The sequence below is a fragment of the Pelodiscus sinensis genome, chromosome 3, assembly GCF_049634645.1.
Source record: "Pelodiscus sinensis isolate JC-2024 chromosome 3, ASM4963464v1, whole genome shotgun sequence".
Classification (NCBI taxonomy): Eukaryota; Metazoa; Chordata; order Testudines; family Trionychidae; genus Pelodiscus; species Pelodiscus sinensis.
The window spans coordinates 6,788,033-6,804,935 of NC_134713.1; the positions used below are offsets into that span (position 1 = coordinate 6,788,033).

The 16,903-nt window shown below is 52.6% G+C and overlaps 1 protein-coding gene across 8 annotated transcripts in view; it reads left to right on the forward strand.

The window, feature by feature from the left end:
• Positions 1-3,455: 3,455 nt before the first annotated feature.
• Positions 3,456-16,903, forward strand: part of PTK2B (protein tyrosine kinase 2 beta) — a 145,467-nt gene continuing 132,019 nt past the window's right edge. For 5 of the 8 annotated variants that reach the window (XM_075923317.1, XM_075923312.1, XM_075923320.1 and 2 more), the window contains exon 1: positions 15,070-15,271. The gene's annotated coding sequence lies outside the window, so the exon portion shown is untranslated. Of the gene's footprint in view, positions 3,597-9,189; positions 9,330-14,757; positions 14,904-15,069; positions 15,272-16,903 lie in introns of those variants that run through there. The other 3 variants (XM_075923314.1, XM_075923318.1, XM_075923315.1) reach the window with 3 other exon arrangements.

Here is a 16,903-nt window from a genome sequence, read left to right on the forward strand (position 1 = left end):
ACGTTCGTGAAGAAATTGCTCACAATGTATTTTATATTTGGCTCTAAGCTCTGGGTTCTTTAGTCCAGGGATCTTATCCTGGATTTCTCTTTTGCTGTCGGAGCACGCTTTTTATGATATGGTTATATATTCTACAGTATTACCGAGAAGTCCCATTGTGGGGGTTCAGGTCACACACACACACAGCCAAAGACAGGCAATTTAAATGCACAAGACCAGACAAAGGAAGTATTATTATCCATAGTTTATAGATGAGAAACTGAGGCACGGAGCGAGCAAATCACTCGCTTGATTTCCTGCTGGGAGCAAGAGGCTGAGAGGGAATTGGTGGAGGCAAAAGTGCTGTGGAGCAAAACCTGGGGCTAGATAATGTACATAGCATTTTGATTTGAAAGCAAAACAAAACCAATTTAAAAACCCCCAAGAAAAAGCAACTATTTAGTCTCCATTGAAATGTGGACTCTGATTGCCTGAGAAATAGCTCAGGATGAGAACCGGCAAGAAAGCCCCTATCACCAATGCAGGGGGAATGCTTGGTCCTAGGTGGGATTTTGTTTAAAGCAGCGATATTAAGACTGTGGCTCTTTAATGTGTCTCCTGCAGCTCTTCGCAGCACATGCCTTTACAACACCGTGTGTCTGTTTTGTTTAAGTATTATTTAAATGACTGAATTTATTACCCAAAGTTATTAACCAAGCAGGATGTTTTTCCTATGTTATTAATTAAGTTATCAGTTTGCACAAAGTTATTCACTTATTTGCTGTGAGGATTACATACAGCTAAAGATTTCCCCTCTTTGTCACATACTGTGGCTCTTTTGGGTAATGTTGATTGATAATTTGGCTCCTGAACCACAACTCTGAGTATTACTGGTTTAAAGACACCAGGCTGGTGATTCCTAAGTACTACAGAGAAATTATGTATTACAAAGGATACAGCAAGGACGTTTAGGACTGAAAAATCTAAGAGAAGGGCCAGAGATGTTTTATATTGGCCTCAGATGAATAGTGACACAGAGGAAGTTGTCAAAGTCAAGTGAAAGTGACCATACTGGTGACAAAGGAAAAAAATCTGTTCCCTGGGGTAAAACAGCATAGAGTTGTTTACGCTGACTGGCGAAAAATGTTGAACTATTATTCTCATTTTTACGAGGTTATTTGCAGATACTGCAGCATAACAGATGATCTTGCATGTCAGGTCTACTTTTGCTAGACATGGCGTGGCAGACCAAGTAGGGTCAGACCGTGGGCGGCAGCATCGCAGGCATGCATTTAAGCAGGTTACAGGGAAGTGTGGATTTACATGTTGCTGCAAATCACCCTTGTCCCCAATCCCATGGGTGGGTGGAAGATGGTGGTCAAATAATAAAGTGGCTACAGGGAAAGGCCACCGTGTCAAGACCAATCTAGATGCATCAATGTTACATTACAGAGTGGCGCCACGGAAACATGGTGGCTACGTCTACACTGGCACCATTTCCGGAAATGCTTAAAACGGAACAGTTTTCTGTTATAAGTATTTCCGGAAAAAGTGCGTCTACATTGGCAGGATGCTTTTCTGGAAAAGCACTTTTTCCGGAAAAGCGTCCGTGCCAATATAGATGCGCTTTTCCTCAAAAAAGCCCCGATCGTCATTTTCGCGATCGGGGCTTTTTTGCGGAAAACATCACTGTGCTGTCTACACTGGCCCTTTTCCGGAACAGTTTTCCGGAACAGGACTTTTGCCCAAATGGGAGCAGGATAGTTTTTACGGAAAAACACTGACAATTTTACAGTAGCTCCTCAGTGCTTTTCCGGAAATTCAAGGGGCCAGTGTAGACAGCTGGCAAGTTATTCCGGAAAAGCGGCCAGTGTAGACACAGCCCAATTTATCACCTTCCGACACTTCGTTTAACAGAAAACCCGAGCAGGGCGATGCTAGAGGCTGGCGGTCAGAGGAACAGTGCAGACAGAGAAAAAGAGAGACAAAAATCAAGACAATTGGGCTGTTCTGGGATCTGCCACTTCTCTGTGAGCATGTCACAGTGTGAATCTGTCAGGAGCCAGCGGTCGCAAGCAGCAGGGGGGGTCACAAGAGTCAGAGGAGGTGGGGTCATCCGGTGAATACAAATAATAATGAAGGCAGAGAGAATTCTTTGGTCCTGTGCAAAGGCTGCTGTGTTCCTCCTTCCACACTGTGCAGCTGGTGTGTGACAAGACCTCACCTGCTCTCAGAATGCACAGGGAGCCGCTCACTTGTTATTGCAGGAGGATCCGCTAGATGGCGCAGGAAGGGTGCAGGTAGGAGCAGATCCAGACATAAAAATGTGCAGGGCCAGTCTTAGGGAAAATGCCACCCTGGGCAAATATACATTTTGGTAGCCCCAGTCCCCGTTGTCTCCCCAGGCTTCTCCCAACCCCTCACTGCCTTGGTCTCTGCTGCCTCCCTGCATCTTCACCCATCCTTCCCGGCCTCCGATGCCTCCCCTCCCCAGTTACCCCAAGTTGCCTTTGCAGCCTCAGCCCCACACCCCCCATATATTACTTGTCTCTTGGTCACAGGGCCCCCCAACTATGCTGCCCTGGGTGGCTGGGTCACCCACCTGTAGGGCCAGCCCTGAAAACGTGTCCCTGTGTGCTGTGACAGAGCAGGGGGGCGAGACTCTGCAGGGCAGGTCAGAGCTATGTAGATTGGGTGCAGCGGGCACTGGGCATGCTCATGAGCTGACTGAAGGTCCTTGGATGGTTTGCACTGTGGGCCAGGACCCTGGCAGGATACACCGAGTCACCGTCCTGATGTGGCACCCAGAGGAGGAGCCCAAGGGGAGAGGCGAGGCCTGAATAAACAGGAGTGGTCTGGAAAGCTCTGCAAAGGAGCAGTGCCAGGCTATGTTTGAGGGACTGGGACAGTTTGCTGGATTTGGAAGGGGCAGGCTCCCTCACCCCGCTGGACAAGAAGAGGGCTAGAGCCACGGCAGGCTGGGCAAGCTGCAGTCTATTGCTGAAGAGACTTAAGGACAGTGTGTGAGACTTTCACTCGTGCGACAAAGCAGGGATTGTGTTTACTCCATTCCCTTTGTGATGTTACATGCGATTTCTGCTGTTCTGGGGTAGCACTGTGTGTGTGCCTCAGTTTCCCTGGGCACTGCACTACTATCTGGATGGGAATTCTAGATGTGACCACTGAAACCAGCGGGTTCACAATGACCCAGGCTCACAGTAACCTGAGCCTGGGAAGGGTGTGTGACACCTTTTGCCCAGGAAGCTGGCCAAAGGAGGAGGCAAGGTTGCCTGCAGGGCTGGGCCCCCTTGCTGAGTGTGAGTTAGTTTTGGCTGGCTTATGATGCAGGGAGGGGGCCCACGGCCCTGGCTCTGGGCCCCCTTCTCCCCAAGTTGGATTGTACTGGCTGCTTCCGGTTCCTGTGCTAGTAAGGAAGTGTTCTATACTGTATCCCTGGGAATGATAAACATTCTGTTCCATCCACTGGCTGAGAGTCACTTCTGGCTGTGGATGGGGGTGCAGGGCTTGGTGACTCCCCACTCCTCTGTGACAACTTGTTTCCGAACTTTAAGAAGCTGGCGTGCCCTATGGACACCGTCCTGCAGAGCCTGAGACAGGTAAGTTACCCAGAGAAGACCCCTAGGGCCATGGCTCTCAGCCTTCCCAGACTCCTGTACCCCTTTTCAGCCCTTTGGTTTGCCTTGGGCACCTCAAATTTCCCATCACTTAAAAAATCAGGCATTGGCTTCAGCCCCACGTGGTGGGGTCGGGCATTGGCTTTTTGCCCTGGGCCCCAGCACGTCTGATGCTGGCGTTGGCAATCCCTTTCAAGAGAACTCGAGACCCACTTTGGGATCTTGACCCACGGTTTGAGAAACGCTGAACATACAGAGCAGTATAACATATAGAACATATATGGCTGTCTTGTCAAATACACGGGGAGGCATTGGAATTACAATTCATCCACAAATTCAGTTCTCACTCTGATCATCATCTTCTCAGTTGGGACAATGGGGGTGTGTCTAGACTACATGCCTCCTTCGACGGAGGCATGTAGATTAGCCAGATCGGAAGAGGGAAATGAAGCCGCGATTAAAATAATCGCGGCTTCATTTAAATTTAAATGGCTGCCCCGATCTGCCGATCAGCTGTTTGTCGGCAGATCGGGGCAGTCTGGACGCGATGCGCCGACAAAGAAGCCTTTCTTCATCGGCACAGGTAAGCCTCGTGAAACCAGGTTTACCTGTGCCGATGAAGAAAGGCTTCTTTGTCGGCGCATCGCGTCCAGACTGCCCCGATCTGCCGACAAACAGCTGATCGGCAGATCGGGGCAGCCATTTAAATTTAAATGAAGCCGCGATTATTTTAATCGCGGCTTCATTTCCCTCTTCCGATCTGGCTAATCTACATGCCTCCGTCGAAGGAGGCATGTAGTCTAGACACACCCTGGATGACTGGGACATTATCAACCTGACATTCATTATCAACCAGAATCCTCTCTGTGTGGATTCTGGTGTCAGTTCCCTTTGATCCTTATCTGCTTCCTTTTAACTATCCAATCTTCAGGTGCTTATAGGCACCAGTTCTGCCTACTTATTTACCCCTTTGATATTTTAATTCCTTGTTTTCCCCCCCCCCCCCCGCTTTCTCTTTTTCCTTCCCTCCTCTCCCTTCTCCCCTATTTATTTTGGGTCTGCCCATCCTAAACTCATAACTCTGGTCATCTGAAGAAGTGGGCTGTGCCCACGAAAGCTCATGATACCGTCTACATGTTTTGTTAGTCTATAAAGTGCTACCAGACCTCTTGTTGGTTTTTGAGTTTATCCTGTACAGACTAACTCAGCTACCCCCTGAAGGCAGCTGAGTATATAGGGCAGTATAAACCAGTCATTGTCAGCATGACATTTGAATGTGTAGTGACTCTGCTAGTGCTTTTTATGCAGCCTGCTGTAAAACTAGGCAAGTATCTGGATGATGAGATGAATCCCTGGAAGGCCACTGTACACCCACAGTGGTACATGTACCCCTAGTTGTGAACCACTGCCCTAGGGGAGTGTATGTGTGTAGGTGCATGTAATTATAATTTGCATTTGAACACTAACACTTTGGAACCCTCCTAAAATATTACTTGTTGCTGACAATACTGACAATTGTTTCATGGGTCATAAGTAAACAAATGCATACACATCTATCAGTCTAGATCTTACTGCCCCTATATAAAACTATGGTACGCCCACATCTTGAATACTGCGTACAGATGTGGTCTCCTCACCTCAAAAAAGATATTTTGGCATTAGAAAAGGTTCAGAAAAGGGCAACTAAAATGATTAGGGGTTTGGAACGGGTCTCATATGAGGAGAGGTTAAAGTGACTGGGACTTTTCAGCTTAGAAAAGAGACTGAGGGGGGATATCACCAAGGTATATAAAATCATGAGTGCTGTGGAGAGGGTGAATCATAGAATCATAGAATAATAGGACTGGAAGGGACCTCAAGAGGTCATCGAGTCCAGCCCCCCGCCCTCAAGGCAGGATCAAGCTCCGTCTACACCATCCCTGACAGATGTCTATCTAACCTGTTCTTAAATATCTCCAGAGAGGGAGATTCCACCACTTCCCTTGGCAATTTATTCCAATATTTGACCACCCTGACAGTTAGGAATTTTTTCCTAATGTCCAATCTAAACCTCCCCTGCTGCACTTTAAGCCCATTACTCCTTGTCCTGTCCTCAGAAACCAAGAGGAACAAATTTTCTCCTTCCTCCTTGTGACACCTTTTTAGATATTTGAAAACCGCTATCATGTCCCCCCTTAATCTTCTTTTTTCCAAACTAAACAAGCCCAGTTCATGAAGCCTGGCTTCATAGGTCATGTTCTCTAGACCTTTAATCATTTTTGTCGCTCTTCTCTGTACCCTTTCCAATTTCTCCACATCTTTCTTGAAATGTGGCGCCCAGAACTGGACACAGTACTCCAGCTGAGGCCTAACTAGTGCAGAGTAGAGCGGCAGAATGACTTCACGAGTTTTGCTTACAACACACCTGTTGATACAACCTAGAATCATATTTGCTTTTTTTGCAACAGCATCACACTGTTGGCTCATATTCAACTTGTGGTCCACTATGACCCCTAGATCCCTTTCTGCCATGCTCCTTCCTAGACAGTCGCTTCCCATCTTGTATGTATGGAACTGATTGTTCCTTCCTAAGTGGAGCACTTTGCATTTCTCTTTATTAAACCTCATCCTGTTTACCTCTGACCATTTCTCTAACTTGCTATGGTCATTTTGAATTATGTCCCTATCCTCCAAAGAAGTCGCAACCCCACCCAGTTTGGTTATTTATTTGTTTCCATAATATAAGAACTAGAGACACCAAATTAAATTAATGGGTAGCAGGTTTAAAATGAATAAAAGAAAGTCCTTTTTCACACAGCGAACAGTCAACCTGTGGAACTCCTTGCCAGAGGAAACTGTGAAGGCTAGGACTATAACAGAGTTTTTAAAAGAGCTAGATAAATTCATGGAGGTTAGGTCCATAAAAGCTATTAGCCAGGGTAAGGAATGGTGCCCCTGACCTCTGTTTGTCAAAGGCTGGAGAAGACAAATTGCTTGATCCTTGTCTTCAGTCCACCCCCTTTGGGGCACCTAGCACTGGCCACTGTCGGCAGACAGGATACTGGGCTAGATGGACCTTTGGTCTAACCCAGTATGGCCATTCTTAATGTTCTTATGTAAGTACAAGGTTGAACCTCTCTAGTCCAGCATCCCTGGGATCTGACCGGTGCTGAGCCAAAGAATTTGCCGGACCATGGGAGGTCAATATTGTCTAGCAACATCACCAACACTTCCACTGATTACTGGGCTCTTAGAAGACATTTAGGGGTAAATTAGAGCTAAATAACAGCACAGAACACTGAGAGCCAAGACTGGTGGCTGTAAACAAACTTTAGGGGACCACAGGAAACTTGGCCACACTTATGATCAGTGGACATCAGGCTACCTAAAATCATCCTGGACCACAGATGTTGCCAGACCAGAGAGTGCTGGACTAGAGAGGTAGAATCTATACAGCTTTAATAAGTGCTTTGCCTCTACAAATGTTGTCACTGCTTCTCCTGGGGTATGTCTAGTTTACAGGGTTTTGTCGACAGAAGTTTTGTCGACAGATACTGTCGGCAAAGCATCTGTCGACAAAGAGCATCTAGACTACATCCAGTTCTGTCGACAAAGCAAGCCGCTTTATCGACATAACAGTGTGGACGCAAAGGACAGTGTAGATGCAATAATGCCTTCTATCAACAGAACTCTGTCGATAAAAGGCGTTATTCCTCGTAGAATGAGCTTTACATACGTCGACATAACTCAAAGGCAGTGTGAACGCAGGTATAGTTTTGTCGACAAAACCCTGTAGTCTAGACACACCCTTGGAGACTGAACTCTGTATAGATAAAGCTACACCCTGAAAAGACGAACCTCTGGCCCGCAGCCTGCAGCAAAGAGAGGTAAGCTGTGATTCAGAAGAAGGTCAGAGCACAGGGCTTTCCCCGAGTCCGTTACACAAACATTGGGCCAAGCAGTACATGTTTGCAGGACTGGTTCTGGTGCACTGAGTTATATTGAATGGGGAGCATAACTCACGAGTAATTCAGTATTGCCAAGTGTGACGGCGCATTGGGGTCCCTCGTCTCCTGCACCCCGAAATGGCACAAACAGACTGCACCAGCCAGTGGAATTGAGGAAGTTTATTGCCTCTCCAGGATACAGCACCGCACAGATGTAGTCTGGTCACAGAGCTGGGCTAGGATGCCTCAGGCCCCCTTGAGTTGGGGGGAGACTGGGCCCCTAAACTCCAGCTCCTCTCCCTAGGCTGTCTCATCCATCCTCACCGACAGTAACTAACTACATTCCCTTCCAGCCCTGCCCCCCAGTCAGGGCAGCATTCCACCTTCCTTTGTTCCTCTCCATGGGGGGTGTCTGGCCACTGGTTCAACAAGTTTGGCACTACCTTTGCATAGTGAGGTTTTCCCTGCTGGGTCTTGCTCCAGACAGCAGGGGTCACCACAGCCCAGCAAGTACCCCCACTACGTCACACCAAGCCAGAACATTCACAAATCGTGAGATTGGGCAAAGGTTGCCTTTGATGTTAAATAATGACCTTTAGGCCCTTTTTGCTGCCTTCTGGCTTTGAGCCCTCAGGGGGTGATTCCTGCATGCTTCCAAGCTTTTCCCTGCCACAGGAAGGCCAGAAGCCTACTTAAAAGACAGCTGAGCTCTCAGACGCTCCCATGACTCCAGCAGCTGGGTCTTGGGGATACCCACTAAGGATGGTGAGAGTTGCCATAGAAGTGGGAACCCCGACAGTCGCATGCATGGGGAACACTCCAGCAGAGATCAGGATCCCCTGTGCTGGGTGCTATACAAACACACCCCTCCTGAGAGGTCTTCCCCACCCAAAGAGCTAGACAAGGCAAGGGATGGGGAATAGAGGCACCAAGAGGGAAAGTGGCTTAGTGGAGGTCTCCTAGCTGGTCAGAGGCCAAGCCAGGAACAGAAGCAGGTGTCCTGGCCCTCAGGCCCATGTTTTTCTAGTGTTGCTAATAGTTTTTTTCCTTGACAAGAGAAGCACGGCCCTGGGTGCTCAGGGCTGTCTAGGATCGAGGGGAGCAACACGGTTTCTGCTTCTGGGGCGCCCGGTCTAAATGGCTGACCCCAGGCACAGCCGGGTGGCAGCCGGAGGGCCGTGGCACCTTCGGGCGTCCGACGGCGGTGCTTGGGCAAAGTGCGGGTCAAGGAGGGGCAGATCTGGCAGCGTTTTTTGCCCCCTCCTCCTTGGTGGCAACAGGTGCAGCTGAGTTTGCCTCTGGCCCCTGGGGGCTGCCCCCTTCCCTTTGCCTCTCTCATGTGTGGGTTTAACGCCGCCAGCTGAGGCCTGAACCACTCGTTGCATTGGTGACCCCCCCCTTTCACATTCCCCATGGGCGCCCGTCAGCGTCCCAGCCCGGGGCCCCTCCAGGGCCGCCCCGCGCACGTGGATTCCCGGGACGGGGCCGGGCGTGACCGAGGATCCGCTCAGCCCGGAGCCCCGCGCCTCTGCCCCTGCAGCGCCCGGCCCGCCCCGCCCGAGGAGGATCGGACCCGCAGCGGGCTCCGCGCCTGCAGCGTGCGCGTAGAGCCGCGCGGGGGCGGCAGCTGCGCGCCTGGCCCGCCCCGGCCCCGCGGAGCCGGCTCCAGACGCGATCCAGCGCTGCCGCGGCGAGGACAGCCCGGCTCGGCTCGCACGTGGCTTCTGCCGCCGGGGCAAGCAGCTGGCTCCTACCCGGGCTCGGCCGCCCCTGACGCCTCCCCTTCAAAGTAAGTTGGGGGGGGGGGTCTGTCTGTCTGTTTGTCCATCCATCCATCCGTCCATCCCGCACCCTGGGCTTGGCTGCCCTTGCAGAGGCATTGTTGGGGGGTATGGAGGGCTTGCTCCTGGCTTTGTGGCTCCCTCCAGGGCTGGCAGAAAGGGGGATGTGGCCAGTGGTTTGGAGATGCGAGTGGAGACCCCCCCCCCAGGGTGGGCTCCTGGGCCAGGTCCCAAGTCCCAAGCCCGCCTGGGTGGAGGCCGATGTGACGCTGCTGCCGTCTAAGGTGCGGCACCGTCTGGGTTTTGGTGAAGCAAGCGGCTTTGTCCCTGGTCTTAGCCATCCGGGACGGAGCGAGCGGCTGTGCCAGGCAGGCACTGAGCCAAGCTGGTCTCGGGTGCGGTGTGGGGACGTTGGCACTGCTGCTGCCCGTGCTTGGTTTGGTCAGTGGGGCTGGGGTTGCCTGCCTGCGGGCAGCGTGGCTGCGAGAAGTCTGTAGGCTGGCATGCTCTCTGCTTGTCTGTCTACCGCCTCCCATTTAAAACTACCATACAGCCTGGCTAGCTAGGAAGTTTGGCCGGGGACCGAGTCCCTTTGGTCCGTTTGCATGGCTCCCCTGCAACTCCCTTCCTTATCTTCTCCCGCAGCAGTGTGAGTGCAGGCGCTGGAGACATGGCGCAGAGGCTGGGTGCCAGAGCAGGTTTTGGAGGAGGCTGGGTGCCAGAGCAGGTTTTGGCAGAGAAGGAGAGGCAAAGATAGCTCCCGGTCACCCCCAAATTCCACTGGGCACTACCATAATCCCCAGTCTGTGCCCTGGATCTCCCTGATGGCACCCCTAGGTAAAAAGATCCCATTCGCCAGCGACGAATCGGACAGCGTGCAAGGTTCTTATGGTACCAGAATGGCCACCCTGCTATTATTATGCTTGTGCTGAGGCCAGGTTTTGCCAGCCCAGTAGCGGTGCAGGGAGCTGTACATACCCTGTATCCTTGCAGAAGGCTTATCACACAACTGTTGCCTTGTGCAGGGACAGACAGCATGGCCCAGGGGAAAGGGACTGGGAATTGGGAGCCCAGCCCTCACTCTGGCACTAGGCAAGTCACTTGACTTCTCCGTGCCTCAGTTTCCCCTCTCTGAACTAGGCTACTCGCCTCCCCCTTTGTGATTTATGCCTGAAAAGCACTTACCAAGGGGCCGGGAAGTTTGCAACATCAGGGCGCTCTGCAAACGGTGCCAACGCCGTGATGTCGCATCCCCTTCCGAGGTGAGGTTAGTTGGCCCCGGCCCTGTTGAGAGGAGGGGGAAGGCATGAAGCAGCATAGCCGAAAGTGGCACCACCATCCCCCACGTCTCCGGGCGAGTGGCTCCTAACCCAGTGCTAATCCCGGCACCTTTGCTGGTTAGTTGCACCCCCAGCCACTGGGACTATTCTGCAGCCAGCGTGCTCATGTCTGGACAGTTGTGTTCGTTTAGCGGCTTTAACGACGGGTCCACAGGGCACCATCTGCAGTGGATTCACCGCCGTGGCCGCCAGCTAAGCCGGGACTGACCATGAGAGGGGTGGTACCATGCTGGGCCAGCTGCAGGGGTGGGCAGGAGCCCCCGGTGGAGGAGTTGGGAGGCTGAGGAGCAACCGCTGTTGCCGTGTAAGGATGTGGGGGCAGCAGTGGGATCTGTGGTCCCTCTCCCTTTGGCAAGGCGGGGCTGTGGACTGCAGGGGGGCGCAGAGAAACAGCCGCCCTGCCACTGCTGGGGTGGAGCGGTGTGACCTTTACATGACCAGGATGCAGCTGTTAAACGCAGGCTCTCCTTGCTAGTCTGGGGACAGGGGCATACTCGGAGGATATGCACGAGTGTGCTAGGGCTTGTAACCTGCCTGTGCCATCGTGCACGAGTGAGCAGGTCCAATTCCATCCAGCACTGGGGGGGGGCTGCCCTGTGACCCAACCAATCCCTTCTTTGGCTCAGCAAGCTGGTGCTGCCACCTTAGGGACTGTGGTTGGGATCCAGGCTTCCTAGGTAGAGTCTCTGCTCACCCATTTGTCCCTTTTGCACCCAGGACCTGGTTTCTGCCTTGCTCTTTGAGCCCCCTTTGGCTGGAGTGTGGTATGATGCAGCTATGCCCCAGTCAAAGGGGCTCTGGAGAGCAATGCATGCTCAGACTGTGGTGATGGAGGATCTCCAGGATGTAAAGTCCAAGGTGGCCATGTGTGGATGGCATTTGGGGTCCTAGAAGGTCTGAGTAAGGGGCAGTGGAGTGGGGGATCCTGGAAGGTGGATAATGAGGAGATGTAGGACGGGCCAGTGTGGCTTTATCCCAGACCCTGGGCCCCTCACATTGGTTTACAGACCAGAGGGCTGTCTGCAGCTGAGGCTCAAGCATCTTGTTGTGGTAAATGCTGGGTCTTGTGCAAAACCTGGGGTGGATTTTGCAAGGCTTTCTCGTCTTCCAGGATGCTACAGTGTGCAGCAGGAACTCAGGGGGAGGGTGACGTTGAAGGATCTGGACTGGGCGCCTTCCAAGAATTTACTTTTCAGATGAGAAGCCCATGGGAGGAGGGCGCAGGACACCTGGGTAGGAAAGGGCCCACAAGCATTCACAAAATTTTGCATTTTTTTTCCTGTTACAAATTGGGGAATAATTTTTTTTTCAGAAATGGAGAAAAAAAGTTCAGTTTGGATCACTTGGCGCATCTTGTTTTGATCATTTCAAAAGGGGTTGTTTCATTTTCGTTTCATTCTCTTTTCTCTTTTAACCTTTTTTTTGTCTAACTCTACTAAAATTTCAAACCAGAAAGTAATTCTGTGTGTAAAACCAAAACTTTGTGGGTGGAAAATACAGAAATGGAACATTCAGGCAATTTCAGAGAAATTTTTTTCCACAACTGTTTTGTGTCAGGAGATTGGCTGAAACAGACCCACTTTTGTGAAAAACCATTGGTTCTGACAAATCCACATTATTTTATGCCAAAAAAGAAAGACCCCCCCCCCAGCTAAGTGTACTCCTGTGTTTGAAGCTAGGCTCTGCTGTGAACCTCATATGCCCATGCCTCAGTTTCCCTATTGGAAAAATATGGCTGGCAATGCTTGCCCCTCTTTATAGAGTGAGTTGAGATCTGTAGATGAAAAGCCTAGTTATTTATTAAATAGCAGTGATGCCTAGAGGTTGTGACTGGTGTCCCATTTTGTCAGGTGCGTATAAATGCATAGTAAAGCAGATAGAGTCTACAATGTGCCAGCGTGTCTTGTGGCACCTTAAAGACGAATAGGTTTATTTGGGCATAAGCTTTCGTGGGTCAAAACCACTTCCTCAGATGCATTCTAAAGCAAACATCTTGGTTGCATCTGACGAAGTGGTTTTGACCCCTGAAAGCTGATGCTCAAATAAACCTGCACATCTTTAAGGTGCCACAGGACTCCTGGTTGTTTTTGCAGGTACAGACTAACATAGCTACCCCTCTGAGACATGGGCTGAAAGTGATTTCCAGTATATACAGGATTTTGCACCTTCTCGGTGTACAGCGAGGGAGGAAAAAGCCAGCCCCAACACAGACCCAAGAAAGGAGGCTGGACCTCTGGTGACTTCCTGAGGCTGAATACATACTGTCACACATACCCAGTGTAAATAAATGAGGCTGATGGGTTGCAGCACCCATGGTTGTATCCCTTGGGCTGCAGAAAGCTGAACCTGGGGCAGAAAGGCCGGAGGCCATGCAGCTAAAGAACTGACCTGACCTTGGTCCATTCCTGGTCTTGCCACATTCCCTATCTATGCTGAGTCTGTAGTGCCTGGTCTGTAACACCGTAATACCTCACCTGTACAGACTGCTAGTTCTTTGATGCCGGGCTGTGTCTTGCGATGTGTCTGCAGTCCCTGCCACTGGGTACTACAGAGTCAGTCTCTCCCTTGCTTGTTGAAGCTGCTCCACTTTGTGTACATTACTTAATACTGAGGACCAGCTGGAGGCTGATTCTGTAGCCCAGAGCGGAGGGCAGTCCATTAAGAGCACCATTCACTCACGTCTGAGGCCAGAGCCCATGTCAATGGCTTGGCCTCCTTGTTTTCTTCTTGCCCAGACGTTCACCACCCGAGACACCTTTCCAGCGAAAGTCTTATGGACAGCAACAGGTTTGGATTTTGACACCACATTTCCTGTCAAATAATTCCTGACTGCTCCTGCACTTCCCTGTGGCTGTGGGGTTCACTCCGAGGTCTGGCCACCTTCCAGCTGATGAATGTGCTGTCTCCCCAGCAGGCCTCCGTTTCCGCTGGACGCAATCTTTCAACGTTGACTTGGCCAAGCCTGTGGTGTAGCATGGCTGACTGTTGGGAAGTAGCCGCTGCGTCTCACCCCAGAAGAGAGGCTGAAGCAATGTCTGTCTATCCATTGCTTTCTCCAGAGAGGGCTGTCTGTAGTGGAGAGTAGCCCCGTGGCTGCTCTTAGTTACGCAGCAGGACTGGTTGGCGCAGACCTGGCCCAGGATCAGGGAAGCCCATTGGTGGCCTAAATCATGGTTCTCGACCTTGCCAGAGTAGGGTTGCCAGGTGTCCAGTTTTCACCCAGACAGTCCGGTATTTGTCTGTTATGTCTGTTATTTTCTGTTTTTCTCGGACAGAAGTCCAATGGGGACAGTCTTCTGGCGCATCTGGCGTGGGGTGCAGTGACCTTTGTTTTTGCTCAACCAATTTTTTCACCCACCATGTTTGGGATTTTTTGCGAAAGTATCTGGCAACCCTATTCCAGACTATGGTGTCTCTTTCAGGCATCTGGTTTGTCTCAAATACCCTCCGAGTTTCATTTAATTTAAAAACAACTTGTTTACACAATCAGACGTAAAACTACATAAGTGCCACATCACTCTACGACTGCTGCCGTTCTCGTTTTTAACCATAGAATTACCAATCAGTTGGAAATATAAGTCGTAGGCTTACATTTCAGTGTGCGGGATCTAGGGCACTAGAAACAAGTCGCTGTGCGTATAAAAGTTTAGTTGGGACTGTCTTGGCTGGTGCGTTTTATGCAGCCTGCTGTAAAACGTGGCAGATCTCTAGATGAGCGGATGTACCCCCTGGAAGTCCCCTGAATGCCCCCAGGGATACACACACCCCTGGTTGAGAACCACTGGCCTGAAGGGCCCTTCTGTTTTCCTTTGGTGAAGCTGAGGATTCAGGCCTGGCTCTCCGTGTGTCCGGCTGGGGATCAGACCCCCACACCCGAGTTCTCAGTAAGGTGGGAGGGGGGAGCTCCTTGTTTGTGGAGTCCTTTTGCTGGGGCAGGGCATCCGGCAGTCCGCTCTCTATCTCACCCTGGTTGGGGCATCTGCTCTCACGTAAGTGCAGGCTTGAGGAGCCGTGTCACCCGCACCCCTCACCCTTCCAGGAAGTGGGCAACCGGCAGCAGAGGTGTGGCTTCAGTTAGAGTAAGAAGGATGCCCTTCCCCTTAGCACAAACTCCCGCACGGGCCAGATCCTCCAAGTCCCTCAGGTCGGCTCTGGCCTGGTGAGCCAGAGACCTGCCCAGAGGAGGAACAAAGGACTCATCGCAGGTCCCCCGGGGTCTCGCTCTGGCTGCCCCTCGCGTAGGTGAGTCCTTCGGGCTCCTGGGAGGCAGCAGGGTGCTGCAGGCAGATCTGCCAGCCTCCGGGGAGGAACAGGGCAGCCTCTGCACCCGAGGGTCCTGCTGGGCTGGCAGGAGATGAAGGCAGAGAGAGAGAGAGAGAGGGCGGTGCCGGGAGGAATGCAGGACAGCCCAGACCAGGAAGTGAGAGCACAGACGGGGTGTAAACTCCCATGGTGTTTTCTTCAGGGCCTCTAGGGAAGGGAGAGCCCGTTTTCCATACCTCTGTCCCTACCCCGTGCCCATCTTGGGGCAGGGAGGGGGGGGGCCCTGTGGACCCACGGCTCTTTCCCTACTGCCTTGGCAGCTGGTTCCCCTGAAGCTGGATGAAAAGGTAGGAGATGGTTAACCTGGAGTGAGCCGGTGTGTCCCGCTGGGAGGGGACATCCAGGGGTTGGGTGCTGAAGGGTCCTGGCGGGTAGCGCCTGCGGGAGCATGCTGGCCTGTGTAGGGGTGACGATCGCCCCCCTGGGTCGTTGGGGGGGTGGCTGTGACTGAGGCCGAGCGCCTGGCACCGACGGTGGAAGTGTGTGTGTGTGTGTGTGTGGACTGTGGACGTGTGTGTGTGTTCTGACTCCGTGCAAAATCCTCCCCCTCCTCCTGTCCCTGGTGTGAGGGCGCCGTAGCTTGTCGGCTGGGGCTGCGCCCCGAGGTGTACAGGGCCTGGCGGTGGGCTGGATCTGCCATGGGATGGCACGGATCTCCTCGCACCACTGGGATTCCGATACCTGTGCAAATATTTGCTAGGCTGGGCCAAATCTGTCCCTGATGTAACTGTCCGGGGGAGCCTGGCTCCTGGTGTTTACTAGTGAGAGTGCCCCAGAAAAGGGGCTGAGACCGGCCCTTCCGTCCAGCGCCTGATCCAGGAGAGCTGGGGGCAGGGGCATGCTCTGAGGGGATACCGGGCAGGGCTGTTTACTCAGGGAAGGGGCTCGTGTCGTGGGATGGACCCGGATGTGTGGGATCCGATGCCAAGAGCATTGCCTGCTGAGACACGCCGGCGCCTCGCCCTGCACAGGGGGCTGGGTTTCTGCCTGTGGAAATCCTGGCTTCAGCCTGCCACTTGCAAGGAGAGGTGCCCACCTCAGTGAGCCCAGCCGCTGGCTGGACGACTCGCTGGCCGCCAGCCGGCAGACACACGGGTGCTGGTGCCCTGGGGAGCGACCTGCCTTGGAGGGGCCAGTCTGCAAACAGAGGGGCAAACGCCGCCCGAAGCTGCAGTGACACAAACTGGTCCCGTCCAGGAAACGTCCCTGGGTCAGCTCCCACGGCGAGCTGGCAGGTCCCAAAGTGCGATTCTTACCCCCACTGGTGGGCCCAGACGTCTGCACGCCGCACGGGGCTCCCCAGCGCTCGGGGTGACGGGTCTGGAGCGAGCATGTGGAGTTCCCCTGTGCGCTGACAGGGAGGGGGAAATCACATGCTGCTGGCATTTCATGCACCGTGAGTTTCCTCCCCTGTTTCTTACTCCTTCCCTGCTTCGCCTCTTCCCCTCTGTCCCCTAAAGGCTGCAGAAGCTACGGTGCCGCACGGCGTCTGCACTGCTCCGATGACAACAGAAATGAGTCTTAAAATGCTTGCGGGACTTTTCCTCCTCTCCCCCCTTCCCCCGAAATACGGCCCCTAGGAAAGCCCCTCCCCCAGAGCTGAAAAAGCCCCGATCCGGCAGTGAAGGCGCTGCTCGTTTTCCCCCATGCTACCGATGCTGCTGGCTCCTGCCCAGCGCATGCCATTCATAGCAGAAACACGCCGCCTCAGGCCTTGTCATCCAGGGCCACGGCCTCGGCTGGCGTAAACCGCTGCAGTCTGCAGAGCCCGTTTACGCCCGGTAGGCATCTGGCCCGGGAATCTGCCTGCAGAGGCATGACAGAACTAGAAGTAAGGGCTTGGCGTGAGGTGCCCTGGGATGCTGCAGGATCCTCCATGTGTGCTCAGGGAGAGGGGGGAAAGGAGGGAAGGTTCCATG